Source organism: Brachycentrus maculatus, unplaced genomic scaffold, assembly GCF_059751285.1.
Source record: "Brachycentrus maculatus isolate JH-2025_06_01 unplaced genomic scaffold, ASM5975128v1 h1tg000543l, whole genome shotgun sequence".
Classification (NCBI taxonomy): domain Eukaryota; kingdom Metazoa; phylum Arthropoda; class Insecta; order Trichoptera; family Brachycentridae; genus Brachycentrus; species Brachycentrus maculatus.
Genome location: NW_028281287.1, coordinates 61,552 through 82,223, shown reverse-complemented (window position 1 = coordinate 82,223; position 20,672 = coordinate 61,552). Strand labels below are relative to the sequence as shown.

The following is a 20,672-nucleotide window of genomic DNA, read 5'->3' as shown; positions in this document are numbered from 1 at the left end:
ATACTTGTTCACAGAAATTATATTTCCTGGCATTTCTCATGTATATGATTATAATTCAGGATTCGGACTTCATATACTAATATAAGAGTTTCTGCTCAGTAAAAAGCTTCTTTTCATCTCACCAATAGATGTCTCTAGTAAAGTTCTTGTGATTCAAGAACAAGGTTTCTAAATTGGTTCATATATATATATAATAGAACTTCCAAGAATTAGAGTAGTGTGGTTGTCAATAACGGGTAGAATTGGTAAATGTAACACGTGTGTAAAGTGATCACTTCAACCAGCCTATGACGGTCGTCAGCCCCGTAAATGGCCGGAATTCCATATTTTTTTCGTCTTTGATGAGATGGCAAACAATAATATGAATATGAATATTAATATTGAATATAAATATTTATTTAATATGATTTTTAATAGATATTCAAAACTGTTTATATTGTGTAATTTTTTTATTATATCACATTTCACGCTCTTTAGGTCATCCGAGTATAGTTTATTGATGAAACCTACATAAGCATGCCTTAATACAAATATCGCCCTTAAAACCCCTAGGGTAACTTAACTGTTGTGTATTGAAAGGTGTGCTAATTTTAGCGTGAATGGGGAAATGGGTGTTTTTTTTTAATTTATGGATCAAAGATCTATTATTCTTCTAGTGTTAAAAAAACCTTCAAATAGAATGTCATTTTCCAATGCAGACTATTATTTAAATTTCGACAAACAACAACATGAAAAGTTGTAAATATTACAAATTCAAACATTGAAAATGTATGGTAAATATTTTTATTTTTCATGGAAATTTTCTAAAGGCCAGATATCAAATTGAAACTAAATGCATTGTAGTATAGTCATTGTTCTATTGGATACTCATTCCAACTATAGATTATCACACGAATATAGGGTAACACGACCAATTTTTGGCACATGATAATACTGTTTGAATTTTAGTCACTAGATAGTTATACATTGTATGACGTTCACTTAATTCTTCCCCAAATGGTATTTAATGACTTAGTTTTAAACATATCGCTCACTCCTTTCAATAACGTATATATAATAACGATATCAAAAATAGTAAATTTTCAGTTTTTGGGATGCCCAGACAATGTACTATATCCCAGCAAAAGCGGCATATTTTTGATCAAATATTTACCCGCTATAGGGCAGAAAGTGTTGTTTTTCCATTTCGAAGAAAAGATATTGTTTAATTTTTTTTTTAAATACTAAATATTTTTCAAATGGAGAAAAAACCTTTAGGTTTTACTTAAAAGATCTGGTGCACAGTAAAAAGTTCAATGAGTGGCTTGATATTTATTTTTAATACATTTTATTATATTCTTAAACTTTAAAAATGATCTCGTGAAAAATCAAATTTTTTGATATATGACGTTGTTGAATAGAGTAAGCGATATTTCAGAATTTTTCCCATACATAACAAAATAAAAAAAATATTAAAAAAACACTTTTCTTATTACTTTCAGCCTCCACCTACATAGTGTCGTAGTTATCGCCTAAGAACACCATACTGGAGATCCCAGGTTCGATACCCAGGGGGTCAAAAAAAAAGTCATTTTTTAGTCTTATTTTTATCCAATATTTCCCTGACTGTTACCTTGAGCGTAATATTGATCTCCAAACCTTCACATATTTATTGATAAAAGTAATATTGCATCAATTTGATGCAGTGCCCTATGCACCATTACACGTAATTAAGGGTAAAAGAAGAATTGTTAATTGATAATATTATTGGTAAACGCAAAATTATTTGCACAATTCTTTTAACGTGTTTATTTATTTCACTCAATTCCTTGTTTTATCTCCTTTATGGATTTTAATATTTGCCCAAGATGACTTATAAAGAAAAGAAGACCAAATTATTTCATTTTGTAAAGTGCAACATAAAAGCATAAACAAACGCAGCCATATATGGTCCCATTACTTATTATAATAAACCAGACAGACTCGACATTAACACACCCCATAACTGTCTACTTTTTTTACAATGAAAAAAACTACAAATATCTGAACCAAGACCATTATCAAATTAATTTGGTTAGTCTGTTAATCGATAAAGTTTGTTAAATGTGTTAAAAGCATTTAAAACAATTGAGATTTTAACCAGTTTTTAAAATTTTATTATTTCAATGCTTTATTTTTATACTAAATAATCAAACAAAAAATCATAAAACTTTACGCATATCATAAATCGCTCACTCCTTTCAAGAACGTCCTAAATAAAAAATCGACAATTTTCAATTATGCATGTTTTCGGAATACCCAAAAAATGTACTATATCCCAGCAAAAGAGGCATATTTTTAACTTAATATTTACCCGCCACAGAGCAGAATGTGTTGTTTTTGCATTTTGAAGAAAAAGCATTGTTTAATTATTTTTTTAAATAAATTAAATATTTTTCAAATGGAGAAAAAACCCTCAGGTTTTACCTAAAAAGATCTGTTGCACAGTCAAAAGTTCAATAAGTGGCTTGATATTTATTTTTAATACATTGTATTATATTTTTAAACTTTTGAAACGTTCTCCTGAAAAATCAAGTTTTTTGATTTATGACATTCTTGAAAGGAGTGAGCGAAATGTGCAAATAGATTTTTAAATTGTCTGGCAAGAAGGATTTTTAATCTTAGTTTGACGTTAATTAAAATATCTGAAAAGCGATTTATGCAAACCTTTTTTTTTAAACACAGATGACAAAAACACACGTTGTTTTTTTTTCAAATTATTTTGTTTATTTGTTTTATCATATTTACAATTTTAGGTTTACAAAAATGTTTTCTGACTAGGTTTTCCCGTGCCGCATATTTTTTCAATATTTTGATAATAAAGTTATTTGCCTATCATGAGTTATGCAGTCAAAGATGCCATGGCCGAATGATACAATCTATTTTCATTCAGCCCATTTCCGTAATGGTATTATTAATAGCTCTTTTATCCATATTTTTGTTATTTTATGACTTTGAATAATTGAAACAGGTTATACAGCGTTAAAGAATAATACTCATAGAAGTTTTGACCAACTGTGGTATGTGTTTGATTAAGTGACTAACAAACTAACTAACTATCACGTTGCTTTTTTACAGTGGTCGATAGAAAGAATAGAACGACACTACAATATGTATTTGCAAACAATCTTCGCCTCTTCCACATTCATGCATCTCCTCACATATACCCGCCGATTATTCCAACTTTTTACTAGACTACTTTCAAGTATTCGAAATACTTTTTCATGCCAAGTTTTTTTCGGTCTTTTTTTGCTTCTACTACTAACCACAATTGCCTCATTTTTTATTTCATTTTTACTTTTATGTATTAAAGTATGTATTATAGTATGTATAGTATGTCGCTTCCGTAGGGTGACGGTCAGGACGGTCGGCTACCATGATAGAGCTCCTGGGTTCGATTCCCAGGGGGGGGGGTCAAATAATTAAGTGATTTTTTCACTCTAATATTTATTTAATATACCCTGGACTGGTTCCTGAAGCAGAGGGCTGATCACTTTTCCTTCTTATATTAACGATCAAAATAACATTGCGTTTATATCATGCAGTGCTCTGCGCACCATTTAGCGCGAACGAGGGTTAAAAGGAATGTCAATATTTACGTAGCATTAGTAGTTTAAGATTTTATCTCTGTCAATAATTGGTAGCCTGTCGAAAATAGGTCATGTTGCACTAAATTGACTCGTTATACGAACTGTTCGTGTCGCATTGTCATTTCCGTCTATTATTGACGAGCTTTTCATAGACAAGACAAAACAAACAATCATCTATAGAGATGATAATGCAGATTCTATGCTCTAGATAGCAAAGAGAAATCCAGGGTTAAGAGGACACCGTGAATCAGCGATAGTCAACCTTTTTGCATTGAGAAAAACTGAAAAATAATAATTAATTAATTGCCAATCATATCAATACACAATTCATATATGAAAAAAACATTCTCATTCGCCTCAAATTGTCATTAGTATTATTTTTTTTACATATCTGTATCCAGTCTCGTAAGATGAAAAGTGTTTTGTATTACGTAGGATGCTGTTTGGTTCAACAGATGCCGTTGCCATTGCGGTAAAAGTATGTTAAAAAAATGTTTTTACCCGTCACACGTGTAAATATAAAGGCACGCGTATTCGAAAATTTCATATTGAACGATTTATTACTTTAAGAAATTTATGATGTTTGTACAAATTAATTTTAACATTTTTATTTATATTTATTTATCAATTTTAACTTCACTTACCGAAAAATGTATTTGGTGGGCTTATTGTTATTATTATTAGAAGCAATATCTTCCAACCAGCCTAATTTTTTTTTATCTATGCGGAAAAAAAATCTGAGTTAAATTTGAGTTCAGAAAAAGTGATTCGGAATGAATCTAACCTTTGTTCAAACGGAGCAAACTAAATAAATACTTCTCAAATATCTCAACAGGTAGCGCCACAATCAGCCATATATCCAAATACTATGTATATATATCCAAAAGTTATACCCACATGAGGAATGTTTCACCATCGCACACATGCAAGTTCACCATTGCATACAAACAGGTTTCATTATTGCAAACATACAAGTTTTAAAAGTTATTACAATATAGGTGTTCAAAAATAAGTAGAATGGTGAATCGTTACACAAGTGTATAGAGTCCGTTTAGATAGTCACTACATAATAAAAAAATTAGACATTGACAGCTAATCCCCTTAATCATAAATGAAGTCGAAAATTATAATAATTTAAGATTATTTGCTAAAAACATTAAAAAAACCATCTGGCAACGCTCACAGAACAAGCATAGGTCCACTCTTGTCAGGAGCCTAAAAGCTACTGCCGCTAGCCCGCTACCCGCTAGACGCTAGCCAGAGAACATTGATCTGTGAGCTCCTCACGCTTGCACAGTGCAAGTATGCAAGAGTGAGATAGTGCGAATATAGTGTCGCGGTTCCCGCACACTTTCATGCGCTGATTATACGCAAAATTGTTTCTGATATTCACAAAATACCTCTTATGTACGCGATACTGGTTATTTTTCAAATTATTTTTCAAATCAATGCGTAAATATGTTATTAGTGTTAGTCAGTGTTCAAAATACAGGACTTTTTGTTGATTATCACTGCCGTGAATGTTTCCATGAATATATCGGAGGCAAACTAGCTATCTCCAAACGAATAATTCTGAAACTACGTCATTTGCAGATACAAGATACGCCGGGGTGTTTTTACTCAGAATTTTAACCCACGAAAAGTGCTAGATTTCGAAATGAGATATTCGGCAAGTTTTAGCTCGAAAGGGTACCAAGCAATAGGCGCTCATGTACCCCGGCAGATATACAAATGTTGTTACGTAAGCTGTTGCTAAATTGAAGGTTAATGCTTAGACGTGAAAAAGCTGCGAGGAAAACGTTGAAACGAAACCATTTTTTATACGCAAGGATAATTTATTTATATTTATATATATATATATATATATATATATATATATATATATATATATATATATATATATATATATATATATATATATATATATATATATATACATATATATATACATATATATATATATATATATATATATATATATATATATATATATATATATATATATATATATATATATATATATATATATATATATATATATATATATATATATATATATATATATATATATATATATATATATATATATATATATATATATATATATATATATATATATATATATATATATATATATATATATAAATATTTATATATATATATAAATATTTATATATATATATATATATATATAAATATATATATATATATATATATATATATATATATATATATATATATATATATATATATATATATATATATATATATATATTTTTTTTTTTTTTTTTTTTTTTTTTCTTTCTTTCTTTTCAATTCATTCTTTAATGAAACCTCTTGTTTAAATAATAGTCACAAATCAAATAGAAAAATGCGCTATCTTCAACACTATGCAGAGAAACACGTTGTAATAACACATAATTTGAAATAAAGGATAGTTAAAAATTACAGAAGTAGAACGAATTGGTTTAATTTGATATAATTTGTTAATTTATAAAATCACTCTCCTGTTATTGTCTCACGAAACCACTTAGAATAATAGATGACAAATTAATTAAATTACGTTTCTGGAACATAGTGTTTTTGTTCAGGATCTTTATTAACTTAGCAATTTCCATGATTAACAGCCGCACCTTGGAGTGAGCTTATTATTAAGCTTAAATTTAGTAGGCCCATTATGAACTTTCATAAACCGCTTGTCTTTGAGAACTTTATGGGAGAAACATAAAATGTACCGCATCAACTTTACTTTAACGACATGATCTACTTGAAATATTCGTTTATATGACTTTTTACTGCCAATGACTTTTGAGGTCTGGTAATAACGAGCTTTGTGCGTGAGCTTCGAGACTTTTGATCCCCAGGGAATTTGTTAATATGTTTATTTTTAAACCTTATAAGGCTTTATCATTGGGTTATGTAATTATATATGTTTTTCAGTACCTTAACCTGATTTTCTATGAATATGAAGATGTTCCTATACGTTAATAAATTTACGATAGGTGCCTCGACTTGAAATAAAGCACCTTGTTTATATGAAAGAAGATGAAGATGAGTCATCCGACTTCGATCCTTCGTCTCAAATCGTAAACCCTAGAATACCCAGAATCCCTCTTCAGATATTTTCTTCCATGTAAAAAATGGTAGATTATTCGTTTCAAGTTATATATTGATATGTCTTCCCTTGTCCGGTGGAATAAATACTAAAATATTTTTATTTATTTCAATTATTTTTATTCTTTACTTATAACCCTCAGTTAATGTTTGTGAATCTCTAAGGTTCATATGGCAAATACAATATATAAAATACTACAACTACTACTACTGCTACTACCATCACGCCGTTTCCCGGCAGGGGTAGGCAGAAAGGATGGAACCCCACACTCTACTGTCCTGACATACGATCCTCGCCTGCTTCACATCCATACATCTAGTCATACATGCCCTCCGATTACGCAGACTTTTGACACCACCAGATTTAAGGTTCTGATCGAGCCAAGACTTTTTCAGTCGTCCTGGTTCTGTTTTCCCGCTCACATTCGCCCCATATATTTTCTTAGTCATTTTCTCGTTATCCATTCCCTCCACTTGTCCATACCACCGCAAATAACAATTCCTAATCTTTTCAATCATTCCTTGTTCAGCCTTACATTCCTTTATTATATCTTTGTTTTTTTCTGTCATAGAATGATTTTCCACACATTCGTCTGAGGGAGCGCATTTCAACAGTGTTCACTCTGCTTTTCTCCTTCCTTTGCATGTTCCATGTTTCGCTTCCATAAAAATTAGCAAACATGAAAGAAGAAAAAAGAAAAACAATACTAGAAGAAATAACAGTATACTAAAAAAGAAATAGAATAGAAATAAAATTATTGATCCGTTATATACAAATGTCATTGACGTGTTAAGTGATCATTTTACACACTTGCGACATTCATCATTCTATCCATGAATGGCAACCATACTGCTGAAATTTCGGGACTCCTAGATATATTGATCTGCTTAATAAAAGCTTTCTAAATCCAAACAAAGATGGCTGTTGTGAACACAATCACGGAACACCATAAGATGGATCATACATGTATGACTTCCAAAAAAATGAGTTATGTTTTTGGCAATCATGGGTAGAATGGTGAGTGTTACACGTATGTAAAGTGATCACTCAACCAGCCTATAACAGGTTGTAAGCCTTCTAAATATCCATTCTTCCATATTTTTTATCATTTATATTGAGATGTCAGAATGAAATTTAATAAATGTAATTAATATATCATTATTTTGAATTATACGCTTTTATTATGTCATACAGAAATTCCAGGCAAGCGTCCAATAAACTTTTCCCGTTATCAGTTGTTTCGCTAAAGTTTTGAAAAATCGCCTGATATAGAGAAACGTCGTGGCAGAAAAATACGATCTGCAAAATTTGTGCTTTCCTTAGAAATCCTAGTACGCAGGCATCGTAAATAACTTAGGCATAGTTTTCTGACAATTACAGACAGATTTTATTATTAGTCTGAGTAATGGTATTATTATAGCTAGCCAAATGGATAGGCCATACTATAAGACACCCAGGCTTACTTCTTACGATTGCAAAGGGCATGTGCGAAGGCACAAACTACAGAGGACGACCCCGCTTAAACTACGTGGAGCAAATTATCTCCGGCATGCATTGTAGCGAGATGCCGAGTTGAAGAGGCAAGTCAAAAATAGTAAAAGTAAACCCTTATCTGCACCCAAATGGTGCATAGGGCACTGTGTCATATAAACGCAGTGTTATCTTGATCGTTTATACATGAAGGAAAGGTGATTAGCTCTCCGCTTCAGGTACCAGTCCATGGTAATTTTGAATAAATATTACAGTGAAAAAATCACTAATATTTATTTTAACACCCTTGGGAATCAAACTCACGACCTCCAGAACGGTAGCCGAGCGTGCTGACCATTACACTACGGAGGCGGACAAAAGATAGCGGTGAAAGATAGAGACAAGGTGTATTCTGACCATATTATTTTTCAATGTTCTTTCTTCACTCATTTGATTCACATGCTCGAATCATCTCAGCGTACCTTTCTTAATTTTATGCCTTGCATTATTTCCTTATATTATTTCCATAACATAAACATCCATCATATATACCACTTTGATGCACATTTGTGTGAAATATTTGAATTTTTTTTTTGTTACTAACTTGCTTACTAGGCAAAAATTAAAATTGATTGTAATTATACGTAAAAGTGCGTTTAAAAATGATACGTAATTCATCAAAACACGTATGACTATAAATTTTAAGGAATAGTGGTATTTACCAAGTAAAACTTGAATTAAAAAAGGATAGATTTTACCACAATGTGCCTGCGAAATCAATTCATGAAAAAAAAAAATTAATTAATTAGTAAAAATTCCATATAAAAAGTTTGAGTTCCTCAATATTTTTCCAGGAATGAAAATATTGTTATGAAAATTTCCTAGGAATTTATATAATATTTAAAATGAAACATGTGATAAACAACATTATTTTATGATATGGGTAAAACAAATAACGAAACGAAATGGACTGACCCAAAGAGAGCTTAATCTTAATTTAAAATAGCTTATTCGTGAATGAGCTTTTAACACGGAATTATATTGCCCTAATCTAGCAAATTGTCTTTAACACTTCAAGGTTCCGTTGTATTTCGTTTTATTTGCGTAACAATTATTTGCTAGGTTTTTAAATTTATTTCAAAGGTGTATTACCAACGGATTTTTCTTCGATAAACATGTCAAATTCATCAAATAATTGTTTTTTTTTTCGCTGAAATTTTTTAACGTTTTATTGAACATTGTTTTTGAAGGATACTATTAATAAAAGATAAATTCATATTTATTCATTCGTATATAACATATTTTTATTATGTCTTTGCGTATATTAATACATTTAAAATAGTTTTTTTTAAGTATTTAAATTATTCATATTCGAGATCATTTCCATGGAAGGCGTTAAAGAAAGTTTTTACTATCGTTATTTTTCTCCTTCACTTTTTTTGAGCAGTGTGGTGCATAGGATACCGCATCGAATGGATGTGACTACGGATGATGAGTCATGCTCTCCAGTTTTAAGGATATAGCAGGAAATATATTTGAGTTAGAACCTGGGATGAAGGATATTATTGCATTAAAAGGAAGATATATATACCATGTAAGTACCCATGTTAGTACTGACTTTGTGTATATTATATTTTTTATTTAAAACACGAGTCATTTGAGGATGAAAAGTTCAATTCAATGTTTATTTATGTACGTAAATTTGAGCCCTTCTTGATATAAATTTACAATACATACTTATTAAAACATGCAAATTTATGAGATTTAAATTTTTTTCAGATGTTTCTTGACTGAACTGGATATTTTTAAATTAAACAACTAATTTTTAGTTTTTACCAGTTGTATTTTATTAGACCAATGGCCGGGTTTCATTGTTACCGACTGGTCAACAGTCCGATGATGTTTGTAACAATTACACTTATTCAAATTCATTCAAGGTCATTGGTCAAATAAAATGAAATGAAATAAAACTATATAGTTATCGTTTATAAATTACACATTAAAGTAAAAAGCAGTAAACCTAAATATCTCAGGAACAAAACAAATGATATAATATTATTTATTGATTCGCCATTAAGTTTGTGGAATGACATGTTGATTTTTTTTTAAATTAAACATTTGAATATACCACTTAATGAGTTTTATTTATAAACATATACGACTGGTTTCGAACTTACAGATGTTTTCATCTTCTGGTAAAAATTAAAACTAATAATTTTATATTTATATTTTTTTATTTATTTATTTTTTACCAGAAGATAAAAACGTCTACATGTTTTCAAAACTTGTAGTATATATGTATAAAAAAAACTCATTCAGTGGTTTATTCATGTGTTCAATGTAAAAAAAAAATCAAATAATATAATCAAACAAACATGATGTCCTTTGTTATTGTCTTTAATTCAGGGTTCTTATTTTTGAATAAGTCAAATATCTCTGAGACAGGAAAAGATCCATGAAAACGTATGAAGAGCGATGTATATATAAAACATTAGATGTCATACCTCAAGTAAAAAAATATCGTGACCTAGATTCAAAGAATCAAATCAATAGGGATTTTCTTGCAAGAGACTGGGAATGTTTAAATTTTTTCGAATAATCTGCATAATAAATATTTTCTTCTCTTGAAGGGGAGTTGGAAAGTCACTTGGAACGTGCGCATGAAAATTTGGATTTTTTGTATTTTATTTAGTGTCATTGGTGTTTCAATTTGATACATATTATCTATTCAAATGAAGAAATGGAATTTTAAGCATCCCAGGGCTTACAACCTGACAAATTCACAACTTTTTCTTATCCGTTCTACTCCTCATTACTGTGGGTTTAAGTGATCACTTTACATACGTGTAACGTTCACCAATTCTACATATTATTGACAACCACACTATTCAATTTCTTGGAAGTTCTATTATATATAAATCAATTTCGAAATGATGTCCTTGAATCATTTGAACTTCACTAGAGACATCTATAAGTGAGATGATATCATTTTTTATTTAAAATATTATTTTTGATTTAAAAAAAACTTTCTTAATTAGCTATTTATAAAAAAATACATTTTTTCCTCATTTTTTTTGTATGTAATCAACTCAACTAAAGATAACCGAATACACTTGAGGGGTTAATCAGTTAACACGCTATTTATTCGCATTAATCAGACACACTTTCAGCATAAATCACGAGGCAGTGGTAAGGGGTAAGAATATTAGGTAGTAATTAATTCTAGGGTAGTCAGGGGATGAAAAAACAGAAAATAAGGCTCTACCTATAATTACCATCTGAGATTACAAATAGCAGAATTATACAAATGGAGTTATCTGATGTTTTATAATTCATGTGTTTTAAGTTTTTCAAATTCAGTTAAATATTAGAAATATGGGAAAGGTATGTTTTAAAATGAGTGATATTATTGAAAATTTATATCACTCATTTGAAACATATCTTTCCCATGAATAATTTAGATAATTTAGAAATACATAAAAATTTTAATTCAGATAAAACAATAATTAATAATATACTGTTTCAAAATACGTCACCATTATTATCAATGCTTCCTTTTACAAAAAATGTTGTTCCTTAACCCCCCTAACTATATTTATTAACCTATATATACACCTCAATATATTTTTATTCGTTAGTTTTAATTTGTACCAGAAGATGAAAACAAGTGTCGTTTTCGAAACTAGTCGTAAATAAAAATAAAACTCAATTCAGTGGATTATTCAAGTGTTATAAAAAAAAATATCTTTCCCATTAAGAAATAAAATAAAAATTATGCTTCATTTAACAAAAATAATTTTTAAACTTATAAACGAAATCATACACTAAGATATTAAAAGCACTAAGAGAATGGTACTAATAATTTTATTCTACATTCATTTTTCACAGGTCTGTTTGTTTATTTTTGAATAAGTATGTATGCAAATTATAGACTTAAAATTTATACTCGCAGGGTAGGTACGTAATAATATTTAAAGCTCGTAATAATGGGTATGAAGACATTTTTTGATATTTATTTTACCCAAGCTTTCATGATAACTGTAGTACATATAGACCTACTCCACCAGAGTTTACCCGAACTTAGCACAAATACAGACGCATTACGCGTAACGCCCTTATCCACAGACTACGTTCCGACACAACGATCAGATTATGGGGTTAAATCGTGCTCGACATCCCTAAAAGTAAGAAATATTATATGAAACACGTTTATTTTAAAATGATTAATTTTAAAACATATAATCGCATTATCTGAGTGGTTCGCTTGAGATCGCTATAATAAGTAATCAAGTATAAACGAGTAGGTGTTTAACTAACGTTTGTTTAATTTTGCAATTCGTGTAGTTTTTTTTTAATTTACCCGCTTCCGTAGTGTAATGGTTAGCACGCTTGGCTACCGTTTTGGAGGTCCAGGTTAATTTCCCGGAGGGGGGGGGGCTTTAATCAAAGTGATTTTTTCACTCTAATATGTATTCAATATTACCTGAAGCGGATGGCTGATCACCGTTCCTTCACGTGTTGACGATCAAGATTACATTGCGTTTATATGATGCAGTGCCTTATGCACCATCGAGGTGCAGATGAGGGTTTGTAAAAAATATACATTTGTTGAAAATTTTATTTCCTCGCTGTAAATGAAACAAAGAAAATTAAGTTTTTTTTTGTGAAATAACAATCTCTCCTTTGTTACTTACAATTTAAATTTGAAATAAAAAATAACTTTACAAACATCGCGATGCTGTCCTGAAGGGGTAGATAGATAGAATAGAACACCACACCAATTTGTCCATCAACTAGCCTATGACACGTCATAAACTCAGTAAATACCCAGATATCCATATTCTTTTTTATTTATGATATGTCGAAAATATTTAACCTTTATTGAAGAAACCCGGATTTATGAACAAGGATCTGGATACACTCAAAATCTTGTATAAATATATCTTATTTCTCTTCATTTTACTATCAGTTTACTGGTACTCCTTTTCATAAGTTAAGTTTTTTTTCTTATTTGTGAAGGTTTTCACCAAAAAATTACATTTCCAATATTGCACAATTATGATTGAAATGTAATTTTCTTTTAAAATGTATTGTGTTTTTTAAAAAAGGTTACATATTAATTATAAAATGGAAAATCTTAAAGTTAGTGCTTCAAATATTAACAATACAAATCTGTTCTGTTTACTGTATTCTTTTGAAATCTTAATTAAAGTTACGACAAAACGTGAACAATCCTATGCTAAACCAATATTATATCATTAAATAGCACCAAAACGTAACAAGTTTACAAGCTAGAATTTCTGATTACTGAAAATCATATAAAATGGGAATGTAACGTTTTGGTGAAGATCTCCACATTTTTATCGTAATTTATATAATGAATATGCCAAATGAATCTTATAGGCTTACACACGTTACATAATTTGACATATTTTAAAATATTTAAAATTCAATAAAATACAAATTTTGTTTTTTGACATCTCATCAAAGATGAAGAAGAATATGGAAGTCTGGGCATTTACGGGGCTGACGACCGTCATAGGCTGGTTTAAGTGATCACTTTACACACGTGTAACATTCACCAATTCTACCCATTATTGACAACCACACTACTCAAATTCTTGGAAGTTCTATATATATGAACCAATTTAGAAACCTTGTTCTTGAATCACTAGAACTTCACTAGAGACATCTATTCTTTACATCTCACCAATAGATGTCTCTAGTGAAGTTCTAGTGATTCAAGAACAAGGTTTCTAAATTGGTTCATATATATAGAACTTCTAAGAATTTGAGTAGCGTGGTTGTCAATAATGGGTAGAATTGGTGAATGTTACACGTGTGTAAAGTGATCACTTAAACCAGCCTATGACGGTCGTCAGCCCCGTAAAAGCCCAGACTTCCATATTCTTCTTCATATTTGATGAGATGTCAAAAAATAATATGAAAATAACTCCTGTAATTGGAGATAATCCAGATTTTGTGAACAAGTATTTGGACACACTCAAAATGTTGTATACAAATATTGTATTTGGTTAATAGATCGGTATACACATTTACCCCTATAGTTTTCAGCCCTTCGTATTAAATTTATAACTCCAAGGAAATGGTGTATTTCATAAACGCCAGAAAATTTCGCAGAATGTGCTTTATTTATAGCTTCCCATATATTACACACACCTTCGTATTTTTCACATTCCGAGTGTGCAGAGTGCATTACTTAACAGCTAAATATTTTCTTCACGTTCCTTACAAATTCCGTTATAATTGATCGTTTAAATAGCAATTATAAAAGCAAAGAGAAAAATGAAAACATTTTGACATCTCAACGTGGATCAAGAATAATATGATAGACGTGGTATTTACAGGACTTATGACCTGTCGTAGGCTGGATAAGTGATTACTTTACACACGTGTAACATTCATCGATCTACCGATGATTGACAAGCACACTACTCAATTCAGAACTCTAGAGTTCTAGAATGATCATATAGATACAAGAATATGATCATTCTCATGACTCAGTACATATGAGTTCATAACAGCCATCATTGGTTGGATTGAGAAACCTTTTTTGGTAGAGATCCTTTTATTTATGGTATATGCAAGATCCAATTCCTGGATAATTTTTACATGCTGGGAAATGACTGAAAACGTGATTATCAATAAATTGATTACATTTTTAAATAATTTTTATGCTTAGATAATTTTTGGCCAACACCCTTGTACTGTTGTACTCACCTTATGATTTTTATATGCCTTTTTACAGTACATTTTATTTCTGTATATTTTACATTTTGCCTTTTTTTCTTATTTGTTATTTTCTTATTTGCAAATCTTGTTTACCTTAAACCGATGTCCCAAAATGAGTAAACAGAAATATGATTTTTATTTGAAGCACTAACTTTCTGATTTTCCATTATAGAATTAAAATGTGACTATAACTTTTAATAAGTTGAAAGTGTTTTAGTATTAATCAGTCTTGGTAAAGAAACGGGTAACTTTGAAACCGGTAGACATTAAGTTATAATAAAATATTTATAGTCATTTGAAACAAAGTTATATTTTAATTAAAAAACATAAATTTTCACATTATCAACTATTATTTATTTGTTTTTTTCTTCAATTAAATTTGCAGTCACATTGTGATAATATCTATGTGTTTTTTATTTAACTTTTACGTGGTAAATATTTGGTAAAATAGTCGTAATATTTATCACAAAAAACTTCGATTGCAATGTTTTTTTTTGTTAAAGAAAAAAAATATATGTAATTTGATACTGATGGAATTGTTTCTTCATTTTTTTTTCTTTTCAATCATGAAGCTGTGTACGACTGTACGGCTATAAACATGCTTAAAACTGGCCCTTTATTAAAAATGAGCAATTATAAAGTGTAAAAATGCCCTGTCACGTTACGTCACTCTGGTATTCCATCACGCCACGTCTAGACTCGTTGGACGTCTAATAACATAATTATGACCCTACCTCGGTTAATTGCGGCCCGGCCTGCCTTAAATTGGGGGAGTCTTTTCATGGTTGTATTACGTACTGAAAACGTATTTACGGAAATGATGGAGAGGCAAAATAGGGCCTTGCTATCGGATTATACTGGTGTTCATGGTTACATGTTTACGAGAAGATTCGAAGTATAAAATCAGTCTTCACAATTTCATTTTCCTAGTTCATGTACTTTGAAACTATTAATTCATTTGACATTAACTTCATGAAACATGATGGCTTAAAAACAAAAATAAAACACTTATAGACAACTTTTGAGTTTATCAATGTATTATTTTTTGACATTTCATCAAAGATGAAGAAGAATATGGAAGTCTAGGCATATTGAAACAATGTTCTTAAATCAGTAGAACTTCACTAGAGACATCTATTGGTGAGATGAAAATAAGCTTTTTATTGAGCAGAACTCTTTTATCAGTATGTGAGGTCCGAAACCTGGATCACACACATAAGAAACGTCAGAAAATATCATTTTCATTTTTATTATTTAAGCTTACAATTTGACCAGATAATTTGTTTCCAAATGTTAATTTGACTTATTTCGAGAAGTGCATATGTTATTTATTTGTATTTTACTTTTATAATTAAAATTTTAAACTATGATTTATTTTAAAATTTGTGACTTATATTTAGATCTATGGTATTCCTCAAGATTTTCAAATACTGTAACCGGTATTTGGAAACGATTCGGAATGCATCAAAATGCATCAAACGTATTACAAAAGATTCTAAGAAAAAGGGGTATTTATCAAGTGAGATTTAAATTCAAAATAGATAGATATTATCACAAAGTGACTGCTGAAACAATTAATGAAAAATTGTTTTAATCTGTTAATGAGAACGTTTATAGTTCTCGAAAGTAGTCGTGTTAACATCATTAACTCACAAAATGGTCTTGTACACCTGAATTTTTTTAACAAATGAATAATCGTAAAAATATATATATTTTACAGAGATCGCTTACCGCGTAGTACATAGATAACATTCAAAATATAAAATTTTATTCTATATCTACGTTATTATTAAATAATAATAACGTAGATTTAAAATAACATATACATAAACACTGAATAATATGACGTCAAGTTATCTTAGTGAATTGAGGACAGTTATTTATCAATAACCTTACTAACAATTTCTAGATTTTTTTTGTTGATTGATGATTTTATGCCCAGATTTGAATGCATGCTTCATGTAAAGAAGATAATTAAAATTATATAAATGAATGCATTAATTAGTTCTGTGTTTTTATTGGATGCATATGATGTGAGTGAAGAAGATCAGAGCAAAAGACTAATCTGGGAAAGAAAATGGATTCCCCAGGGGTCTTTTACATATTACTAATATAATGTTACAATATATTAAATGACTACGAGCTTTTATTTTTCTTTGTGCTATGCATGTTTGATACAATTCAATTACATAATAGTGATATGTTAACAAATGTTTTTTTTTCTTGTTACAGATTCCTGTTGAAAATATCCAGGCAGTGGTACGTTTATTGATATATTATGTTAATAAATATGTCGCTTAATTTCAAAATCCGCCAGATCCAAATTATTAAGATTTTAAAATAAATACTCTATCGTAATGCCAATTGTGGGTTTTATTGTTTAAAAATTTTTATATACTTGAAAACCCTGCTAAAAATACTTAAAAACAGCGTTGTATTTCATATGCCGCTATATTCATGGAACTTGCCTTCTGACCCGTATCGGTCAATCAGAGAGCGGGGATCTACTTACATGGATTTGGCGGATTTCGAAAGTAGGTGACACATATATAACATAGCATATGTGTGTTTGCCTGATAACGTTCAAAATATATCTCACCATCGTAAACTGAAATTTAAGAAAATGCCAATCGTAATTTTATGGGCCACGTTTGCTTGTAAACTCTGTTTGAATAATTCTGCTCTATTAAGCGCCGTAGACGTATCTGACGTCTTTTACTCTTTGATGAATTCAGACAGTTCAAAGAGAATATCGATGGGGAAGCTTTTATTTGGCAAACACCCTTGTTTTTTAATGTATGCAAGATCTGAACCCCGGGTTATTTTCACATACTGAAAAATGCCTGAAAACATGATTGTCAATTTGAATTATTTATTTCCTTTTTTTTTGTATTTTCGCCTGTTGATAAGAACATTCGTAGTTCCCGAAACAAGTCTTGTTAACAATTATAAACTCAAAAGTGGTCTTATACAAACTGGACCACCGATGCAAGCACGCTTGCTCAGCATGCTCGGCTACGGCTCTGGAGGTCCCGGGTTCAATTCACTGGAAGGTCAAATAAATATAAGTGATTTTTTTTCATCTTATTATTTACTGAATATTACCCTGGGTTGGTACCCAAAGTGGATGGCTGATCACCTTTCCTTCATGTGTTGACGATAAGATAACACTGCGTTTATATGATAAAGTTACCTTTGCACCATTGGATTTCGGATAAGGGTTTGATGTTACAAAGTGTTTTTTTTTAATATTTAAATCATCACGTTTTTTTACAGAGCTTTATTGTTAGTTTTTAAGCATAAAAACAAGCTTTAAAAAGTAGGAAACGCACCATAAAGAATTTATAGATATTTTTTATTTTATTTATTTCTTAAGTTAGCTTATATTAAAACTAATATAAACTATTATATACATTTACATCATCTTTATATATTTACATTTCCTTACAGTAACTTAGACATTTATTTTTAAATTCTTTCAGACACTTTTCATTCTTCATACATTCAGGCATCTCATCATACATTTTTAAACCCTTATACATCAAGCAATTTTGCGACTCAGCTCTTTTCAATAATGGTAGTCTTATTTTATCCTTTTGTCTAGTAGCATATTCATGACAATTTTTGTTCAAGACAACTTTATCCTTAAAATATTTTGGTAATTTATCGTGAAAAAATTTATGTATAAATATCAACATATTAAATTTAAGTCTTCTTCTTACAGATAACCATTATAGAAAATAATACATTGTAGATACGCCATTTGCGGTTAGTACGGCAGAATTCATGAGCGTGTGAGCCATGAACACCAAGTTATTTACGAAAATATCAATACAGTAACTCACTTGACATTTGCAGAATAACTTGTCTTAACTTTTGGGTGGTATATTTTAATAAATGTCAAACAAGGAAAGTATTTCATTCATCAAGTATTTATATCTCATACATGTGTGTAGTATTTATATGTATCTCATAACGAAAGAAGTTTCATTCCACAACATATGAAATGGACATTTAATGCCATTCTAATGTGAACTTCTCTGTACAATTATTTATATTTTAAAAAATTTGTCTTGGTTGTAATATAAATCTTTCTCTTTCTTTTTCTTTTCTTAAAAGTTTTTCTCAATACACATTTTTTTATTATAATGTAATATAATAACATTTTTTATTTAATTTGAAAACAATTTCCATACATTTCTTCTTAATACAATCTTATAATTTTATTGGTCCTTGGGTCGACCAAAATCACATGTCGCTCACTCCTTTCAAGAACGTCATAAATCAAAAATCGTCAATTTTCAGTTGTGCATGTTTTCGAAACGCCCAGAAAATGTACTATATCCCAGCAAAAGAGGCATTTTTTAACTTAATATTTACCCGCTACAGGACAGAAAGTGTTGTTTTTGCATTTTGAAGAAAAGGTTTTATTATTTTTTTATTTATTCATATAGTTATTTTTCAAACGGAGAAAAAACCTTCAGGTTGTCCCTAAAACGATCTGTTGCACAGTAAAAAGTTCAATAAGTGGCTTGAAATGTATTTTTAATACATTGTTTTATATTGTTAAACTTTAAAAACGTTCTACTGAAAAATCAAGTTTTTTGATTTATGACGTTCTTGAAAGGAGTGAGCGATGTGATAAACAGTTACTCTTTACAGAAATTCGCAAATATTCAATATACTCATCGATATTGTATATTTCTCATCGATTTAAAAAAAATATTAACTCTAACCTATTAAAGCCAGTAAATAAATATAATTTTTATATGAAGAACCTTTGTGATGTTCCATTTTATAATTAAAATGTAACTTTGTTTTAACATCACTATAAATATTTCATTAAAACCTAATTGTAATGTCTACCGGTTTTGAAGCTAACCGCTTCTTTATATAACTAACCTTTTCGAAGCTAACCGCGTCTTGATAAAGAAGCGGTTAGCTTCGAAACCGGTAGACATTATAATTAAGTTATAATAAAATATTTATAGTGATTTTAAAACAAAGTTACATTTTAATTAGTAAATAAATATTTTTAAAAATTCCAATGGGGTTTTTCAGACCTCCACTCATGGCGAAAAGGGTTGATGAGGTCGAAAATTGAAAAAAATGTTTATTTCAAAAAAAATTTTCAAGTACACTTTTCCTTGTCTATTTAAGTTTTTTTGTTCTTTTTAAATCTCCAAACTGTAAGAAAAGCCGAAAAATAAATATTTTTAAAACATACTACCGGGGTTTTAAAGACCTCCTCCCTTGACGGAGCTGGTTAATGGGGTCACAAAAATAACGAAACACGCTTTTGGTTCCAAATTGTATAAACCGTTTCGAACGTTTTGTTGATTTACCGCAAATCTGAATAAGTCGTAAAATCTAAAATGCAAATATTTTACGAGTTTTTTAGGGAATTGAAAGTAAGACTTTGAAACTCATCTTAAATTGACTTCCTTTTACTAATCCATTTCTGGTTTCCGTTACCGTAATGAAATTTGCTTAGAGCCTTAAGGGATGGTCCCTAAAGGCTGTGGAATTATGATTGATGCCTCTTGCGTTTGTTTCAAGCCTCTTAGAGGGTGAATTTTGAGAAATCGATCGATCAACCCCTTCCCAAATCATTAATATTAAAAGTTCTAAGTTATCACGTTACGCAGCTTTAAAAACTCAAACCAAAACAAATATCTTATCTGCATATGAATAATATATTTAAAAATAATAATTTAGTACTGAAC

The 20,672-nt window shown here is 29.8% G+C and overlaps 1 long non-coding RNA gene across 1 annotated transcript in view; it reads left to right on the top strand.

Annotated features, from left to right (window-relative positions):
* Positions 1-17,292, top strand: part of LOC148301547 (uncharacterized) — a 134,450-nt gene extending 117,158 nt beyond the window's left edge. The window contains exon 4 of the long non-coding RNA XR_015838781.1: positions 17,179-17,292. This is a non-coding gene — a long non-coding RNA (uncharacterized LOC148301547). The remainder of the gene's footprint in view (positions 1-17,178) is intronic.
* Positions 17,293-20,672: the final 3,380 nt, after the last annotated feature.